The sequence below is a fragment of the Athene cunicularia genome (assembly GCF_003259725.1).
Source record: "Athene cunicularia isolate RWA chromosome 4 unlocalized genomic scaffold, athCun1 chr4_part2, whole genome shotgun sequence".
Taxonomy (NCBI): Eukaryota; Metazoa; Chordata; class Aves; order Strigiformes; family Strigidae; genus Athene; species Athene cunicularia.
This window is the reverse complement of record NW_020799099.1, coordinates 5,008,225-5,016,725: the sequence shown is the minus strand read 5'-3', so window position 1 is coordinate 5,016,725 and position 8,501 is coordinate 5,008,225. Positions and strand designations below refer to the sequence as shown.

At 35.7% G+C, this 8,501-nt stretch overlaps 1 protein-coding gene and 1 long non-coding RNA gene across 2 annotated transcripts in view; one reads left to right on the top strand and one right to left on the bottom strand.

The window, feature by feature from the left end:
- The window catches only part of LOC113479764, a 70,055-nt gene that overhangs the window by 15,016 nt on the left and 46,538 nt on the right, over positions 1-8,501 (bottom strand). The gene's annotated exons all lie outside the window — the stretch shown is intronic.
- Positions 1-8,501, top strand: part of SYNPO2 (synaptopodin 2) — a 95,693-nt gene that overhangs the window by 81,679 nt on the left and 5,513 nt on the right. The window lies entirely within an intron of this gene.

The following is an 8,501-nucleotide window of genomic DNA, read 5'->3' as shown; positions in this document are numbered from 1 at the left end:
TGATTTTGGGACACTCAGTAGTCTTGTGTGTCCAGTTCAAGACACTTAGCATCTTCAGAGTCCAGCAATATATGAAATAGTTACTGTATCAAAGCATGTGATCCTTAACATCAGTCTGAGAGTGTTAACAGATCACAGGTCTCCAGGTGGAAGCCCAGAAAGGGAATCCTCAGAGACCAGCTATGAAATCCTGAAATCCTGAAAAACTGAAAGCACCTTTTGCACAATATACTCCTTTGCTATAAAGACCTAGTATTTCCTAAATGAAGCCCTGAAACAGCACAGGGTGTTGCAGAAGTTCTGAAATTTAATCAAGATGCATATGCACTGGGCAGTGATGCTTGCATTTCATAGTTTTTGAATACTTGACCTTCCAACTTCACTAGCACTGCTTCAAGGTTGAGTTGTCTGCATAAGACCCAAGGGTTTTCTAAGAACAACAAATCAAACCCCGGAATACTACCATACAGCATACTGTAATCAGCAGGTTCCTCCAGCATGGCTTGAATCACCATAGACAACCGCCATCATGCCGTTACAGTGACTGGCAGCAAAGTTGTTGACAACCCGCCTGTGAATCAGCACTGGGAGGACAACACAGGGGCTTCACAGTCTTTTCTGACAGCAGAGATACCAAGGAAGGTCAAACTCTATCCCTCTGGGGAAAAAATTTCTCTGGAACTCTGGAGTCAAATATACAGTAGTGGACACAGGTTCTTTACCCCAAATGTACCTTTCCCCATTTCTTAATCTCTTTCTTTCCATGTTTTCCTCATTGTGGCCTCATTGTGAGCTACAGAAGTCAATTTTCCACTCCTTAAGCTTCTTATCCAAGCTCAGGAGCCTTGGCCATCAGGTTCTAGCCTCATCACTCTCCAACCAAGTGCTGCATACAGATTTTCTTTCTGCATCAAGTGTTACCAGCTCCTAATTTTGCCTTGTCCAGTCTCTTATTTGTTCTTCCCTTGTCCATTTCTTCTACCCTGTTGAAAGCCTGCTTCTTTCCCCCCTGTATTCAAATCAGACGTTCTCCTCTTTGAGGCTGCTTAGGTCCAGACAGACACGAGGTCTTGGGCTCTGCCAAGGGGCAGCTGTGCTCTGCAGTGCATCTCAGTCCTGATCAGTCAGCGTGCAGCCTCATGCCTGGACCCGATGGTGGGAAGAGATACGGGTATGCACATATCCCTGCATGCACTCTTGTTTTGTGAATGAAAATCCAGCTGTGCAGCCAGTGCAGGAGCTGTGGAAGACCCCAGTGACTTCTCCAGCTTGTGTGGGTACACAGGCAGAGAAAACATGAGGACAGTCTCCTTGTTCTCCTGTGTGTTGTCCAAAGACATCACAGCCTACAGCAGCTTTGGACCTCTAATAATGAATAAAATCCTCCTGCCTAACAAAATAGTACCGCAGCTAACAGGGTTCTCAGGAACTAGCTGTAAAAAATAAGGTGCTCCTACTGAGCCTATCTATATAAGGCTCTCAGCTTGAATATACATAGGCAAGTTTGCATGGAAATACAAGACATTTCAGATACAAAGACTACTCTCAAATCAGTTCTAAAGAATGTAGTGGTAAAGAAAAGGACGCTAGAAATTTTTGTTATTGCCATGTATTTTTCTCTACTGTCATTCTTTGAAATGGTTGAACTATATAGTTTCATTTGGTTGATATGCATCTGAAATGGCTGGATCATTTGGGATGAAGTAAACGAGGAAAAACTAAACAACTAGGATGACTGAAAATTTCAGTTTGAAAGATTTGATAAGAAAATTATAAGGAACTGGATAATTTATCTTTTAGTTTGGATATGTTCAGCAACAATAGTGCCACCACTTTCACGTATTACAATATAATTAATATTTATTTTCTTTGATTTTAGAAAAAATATCATTAGCCTTTACTTTATAACAAGTTAAAACCCTTTCAAAGTTCATACAAAATAGCAAGGTCAGAAACTAGGATCAACTTTGCACTTGTTTTTCAAATGTTCATTCACAAGGTTTCTTCTAAGACCTTCCTTTAAGCTGTGTAAATATAAAAGTCCAGAAGGTGGCAGCAAATATTCTTCCTAACAAGAATTAACCTATTTCAAGGAAAGCTAGGATGCCTATGGCCAAAAAAGTTTCAGCCATTTGCGTTTTACAGCATAACTCTACTGTCTTTTGCTAACTGTCTTTGGATAAAGATTAAATGATAATGGAAAGCACTGACTTTTTTTTCATTTACACAGGTGCAAATGGAGCTAACCGAATAACTAATTTATGACAGGTTAGCAGCACTTGTACATTTCTTTCCCATGTAGGCATTTTGCAGTAGTGAAGACCTGATTCTAATATCCTACTTTTCCACCATTACTTGACAACTAAAAAGGACTTTATTGTCAGAAGTAGAATTTTTTCACCAGGCTTATGTAAAATGGTTGACAGTAATGGATTCATTTGTTTGTATACTAACAATGAAAACAAGATTATTCTCACCTGAAATAGTACCATAGTTATAAACAATCTAAACTTAGAATAAATTAGGTTCCAGTTCTAAAATTCCCTATAAATTTCTGAAAGCAAGCCCTGACAAGAAGGCTTTTAGAAAGTTAGGATCAGACATGAACTATGTGATTCCAATCTATTACTAGTCTCAGTACAGCCATTGAGAAGGCTTTAATTGTTTGACAGGTAAGATTCCCTGCCTCTCCAGCCATCAGTATCCCTATGAACCAAAATGCTGCATTCCGATTTTAGCCTGCCATAAATTATTTCCAGAGTTTCAAGTAAATATGATTTTCCCATTTTATTTCAAAACTTTTGGTATTCATATCGTAAAATAGCTGTAGCATTTACTCCAGACCTGGCAGTATTTCAGAGAGAAATTATTTTTTCATTACATAGAGTTTAAATTGCAAATGGTGTGGGATGAAAAAAGCTGTAATAAGGTTAACAATAAGCCTCCCTTCTATGTGCAGTTCAGTTTAAAAATCTGAAGTGCTTGTTTTCTGTTCAAAAAAATGGAAAGAAGGAAAGAATTAAAAGTATTACTTATTTTGTCCTACCATTTTCTCAGTGGTTTAGTCTCTAACTGCAGTAGCCATTACAAACCCATAAGAAGCCAAATGATAAATGTGTAACTCTGAGCTTTTTATAAAGACAAGAGTCATTTTTTGAGATAGAGCAATTATTTTGTCTACTTCCTCCTTCTTTGACCTCTTTTTGTGTAAACATTATCCAAGCTCTAATGTTAACTCAGATTTGAACATGCTTTGGTATGACATTAAGGACCAGGACTATAATGAAAACATAAAAATAAAAACTACCTTAATGACTTAGACACTTAGGTTAATTTCTTTCAAGTGACTTAATCAGGTGGGAGTTTATGTTACAGAGAGTTTCACTGGACTATTAAGAGTCCAACAAACTTTTGGAAATAGAACCCTAATGTAATATATGTCTCCTTAACTGGTGAAAAGGCAGTTTCAGCATGTAAACAGACAGTTTTCACTTATTAAGATGTGCCACCTGAGACAGAAAAACAGTTGTTGTGAAACCATTTCACTAAGTAGTATTTTGCATTCTCATTTGGTCTGTAAATTGAAAAAGATCTTCCTGATTCTTGCCTTTAAAATTTGCACTGTTTTATGAAACTAAGTATTGCTCTTTTGCCTTTTAGCTTTACATAATTTTCAAGAAATTTGAAATAGCATTAAGTTTCAAATAACTGATTTTTCTGGACTATTGATTTACATATTATTGAATCAAAGGTACACTTTCACACTCCTATTTACATTAAATAGATCTATAGGCTTATACACCTTTTGTAAGTTATTATGCTTACATTCATTTACTTAAATACCAAAATAGTTTCTTTTGGAAGTAATATTGCATTCATTTTAGTTTATATTATTACACAGCTTATAAATGTCAAAGATGCTTGCAGTACAATAAATGTTTGCTTCACTAATGAATTTATAAATAGTTTGGATTTTTAACATCAATGTTAACCTAAACCTAAAGTTTAATCTGTTTGTACAGCTGTTGTTAGGATTCTATGATTGCAATGGACAGCTCTGAACTGCCTTTCCTCTTCTTGACATCTAAGAATCACTTTGCCTTCAGTAACTATTGCAGAAGAGATCTTTCCCTCTGAAAACATTTGCATGACGCAATGGAAAAGAAAAAAAATAATCATTGTATAGGGTTCTGGTTTGTTTTGCAGCATATTACTTTGAGTGCTGCTACAGTATTATAATGAATGTTTTACAACAAGATTTCAGTAATACAATATGTGATAATGTAATAATTCTGGTAGCATATCACTCTTCTTTCCCTTGTCCCTTAGTTTCTGGGAAGAAGAATAGAAAATCTCTACCCCTTGTTTTGTGACCTTCTTGTAGCTTAAGGGAGTCAGAAGCTAGAATAACTATTCTCTATCTGCACTTAATAGTTGCCATGGTCTCACTTACGATCCTGGGTTTGTGCATTTTTAGTACACGCTTGTCAAAAGATGTATTCCCAAGAATTAAATACAAAGGGAAAATAATAGAAAGTATCACTACATCCGCTTGCTGCTGTCCAGTAAATGAATGATGAATGACTAAATGTTGCCTTATTTCTGAAATTTGTGTTTGTTAGTTTGAAGGGGCTAAACATCGTGACAGAAATTAGTCTATGAATATCAAATACAGATCTGTATTTGTTCAGTCTAGGAACACCACTACCAATAATACAAATTAACTGCAATGAAAACAAGGCAACGTTAATCATTTCTCAGTTCCTGGATTTGAGGTACACTTGTATTTCAGCAAAATCATGCTTTTCTGCAAGTGCTTAAAACCTATTTACCATAGAGTGTGAAAAAAAATGTGCAATATTATATATTTTGAAGTGAAAGATTATTCACTTCCAGAATAAAGTTGGGCTAGATGGAAATATTCTACTTCTTAATCAATTACTGAAAATGTACAAAAATCTGCTCTGCAGGGTGCTGTTGGATTGCTTTTATTACAACAGATACTACTGTAACAATCTCAGCAGTCAGTAGGAATAGGGACAAAATTCCTCCTCCTTAACATAAACACTGAGGCATGATGGCATACTGCACATAACTAATGCATTTGCTATATTTCTTCATGGGTGATGAAAGAAATTCTCTGATTTTCTGTGAACCAGACATGAGAATTAGAAAAATATTCCCCTGAATCCAAAGGGTTTTAACTGCTTCATGATGCAGCCAGTTTACAAAACTTAGTAGAATTGATTCAGGCCAAAACTCATTTAATTTTCCCAGATTTGTTAAAAATAAAATTAACACAAAATTTTGATTCCTTCTCTCTGAGTTTAAGGGAATCTACCTGATGATGACAACTGCTATTTATTTTAGGAAGAATGTAATTCAAAATAACTAAGGCTCACCTTAGCCAAATACATTTTCACTTGGATCTTCTGAGTCTTAAAACCCTTTTCTGCCCACCTTTAGCATAATTATGATTTTTCTCTTTGGGAAATGTAGATAATTCAGTCAGCTTCTTCCTCTTCCTTCAGAAATTATTGGTCTGCTATTCTTCTCCATCAAAAGTTATAACTGAAAGTTAGTAAGTGGGGCACTCTTAACTTTTTCCCCAAATTCTTTCAGACCCTTATGGAATGGACAAAGTTCTTCTCATACACTTCAGCCTTTTTCCAGGTAAATCTTCTGGAATGCTATTTGGCCTCCCAGATTTTGTCCTCTTACAATCCAAAGATAAGTGTTATTTAAAGACACTGTTCAGCTCTTCTTTCATGAAAGGAGAGATTAATCCTTATTTTACCAAGTCTAGAGGAAATAGATGGGCAATTTCACATTTTAGATTTTTAAAGTTAAAAACCAGCCTATTATCAGAACTGTAGCTAAATACAAGCTACCAAGTGGGAAAGGAGAAGAATTTGACTGGTCTGGGAATATCAAAACAGGAGCAAGTATGCTAAAGAAGTGCCTACAGCTGAGAATCATCCAGTTGACAGTACCATAGTTTGACAGTTTGATCTCACAGCAGGAACTTTGCTGCTGTGATTTGGATGTGGGTTGAACAATCATCCAGGAGGAAGTAGTAAATGATTATCTCCAGTGATACAGATGTTACTGTATGTGTTCACTGTACCCAATATATTTAGTCTCCAAACGAGATACTTAGCACCTAACGAAGTGTTCTACTGGGGTATTCTTTGAATAACCTGGTCTGTTCTTCAGTCAGAATGAAGTCTCTCAGATGATGGCTATTAAGCTATGGCTATGAAGTCTAGAAATGTCCATAAACATGCAAGAATCAGCAGACCAATTTAAAAAAATGCATAAGCCACTCATGCAAATTGAAAGTCAGTGCTTTCAAATCGTACTTTGGCAAAATGGACAAGACTTGAAATAACTATTATGATCTTGGGGTTCTGAGGTAGAAAAGGAGAATTTGTATCAACTTTAAAAGATATTTTTTTTCCAGATAAATTGGCACAATCTCTCACTGTTCAGGCAAATTGTTACATTTGCTGCAGGTTACCTGACAGTCTGTAAATCAAATTCAATTGGAAAAATCTATCACAGATGTTTTCATCTAATAGAGTGATCATTGGGTAATCCTATTCAGAGCCAAGGATCCTTACATAATGAAACCTCCTTCACCTCATGAGATAGTATGAGCTATTTGGATTCTTACCTAGTCATTTTATCCCTGAGAGCCTGACTAAAGTTAAAAACAAAACAAAAAATGAATACAAGGAATTTTAGTATAACCAAGGTCATTCCCAAAGTATTACTGATGTTCCAATTTGCTGACTGCATATCTTCCTTCAAGGCCTAACATTCTAGACAAATACAGACCCATGCTGCACAAAAGCTAATAAACCAAGCAGAATCTAATAACAAAACTGAGAAGATATTTTTATTTGCCTATGAAACTAAAATCTTCCATATCCAAAGTATTACACATTATTTGATTTTTTCTTCATAAGGACCAGTTCAAAAGATATAATAATATTCTCCAGATTATCAGTATCTGAGATTCTGCTTCTTCTACAACAACCCTTACATGCCAGATTTATGATTTGCATGACATTACAGTTGCTGTGGACAGATACAGTTTGACATACAAACACTTGTAGACTGAGTTCTTCCAGATTAAGGACATAGAAGATTCTCAAGTCAGTAAAACACTCATCCCTGACCGGTTGTCAAAACTCTGTGCTAGTTCCTCTGTATTGTATTGTTTGATTCATACAGAGGATTTTTCTATGAGGTCATTTTAGCTCTCTTTTACCAGTTCTTTGCCTTGTATGATAACAAGCTACCCATAGAACAGTTTCTGTCATGATAGAATAATATCTTATTTTCCATTTGATTTTCTGTTGAGTCCGATCTACCCCCTGTACTAAAAACATGTAGAACTCGCCATAATATGAAGATTTAATTTTGTCTACAATATTTCTACTTTCACAGTTCAATTCCTATTTTCATAACACAGTAGAACAGCCCATTTTGTTAGACAAATAGTGAAATACACTTGATAACTCATCTTTCTCTGATTAAACTCTGTCAACAAAAATTAGCTCCTGCTTTATCATTAATGGTTAGGCCAAAAAGATGCTTCTGCAACTTGATGAACTTTAGAGTTTTTCTCTAAACATGATAGACTAAACAGTACTTTCATCTAACTGTCTTGGAAAGTCAGATATTATATGCAACACTTCTTTCAACAGTATCATTTCCCTCTGCATCTCTGGAATCCTACAAAGTATTCATAGGGCTTGGAGCTGGACTCTCCATTAAATAAAGGGGAAATTTTCTGTCTACTCAGCACAATGTTCTAGAACCCTCTTGAGAGCAGTTAACACAAGTAGACTAACTAGGTGGACATGTTTGATCATCTTTTTCATCCCTCTGAACAATCTTACCTTCTTAGTTTCATGGTTTGGGTTATCACATTAATTTGTGATAGAAACTGTATCTCATTTTGCATACTTATTTTGATTTTGCACCTTTAAATATTTTTTTCCCAATACTATAAACAAAACGTCCTAACCAGGCTTGCTGAATAAGTTCTTTTATGTGATTCAACGAAGAAAGAAATTGCAGTACATTAGAGGAAGGAGAAGTATTCTGACTGGCCTATCTGGTTTTGTCACTCATTGGCCCCAAGCACGATCTATTACCTGGACTCTTAGTTTCTAGCTAAGAAAATGAGTCTCTCCCATCAGGTGAATATATGGAGAAACTTTAATCCATTATTGACAGTATACAACTTCATCTACGGGAAGAAAAGTTTTTTTGTATTATCTCTGCTTTTTTGGTATTTTCTTCACTTTTCTTCACTTACCTGCCAAATGGATAATTCTTGCTTTTTATATGTTACCATCTTAGTGCAGTCATCTGTGATGATCTGATCCGCCACATTTTAATATTTGATCATCGCATGGTTTAAGCAAGGATTCTTAAAAATTAACTGAGCTTAGTTGCCCAAAATGAAGTATTTTTTCCTGGATAGA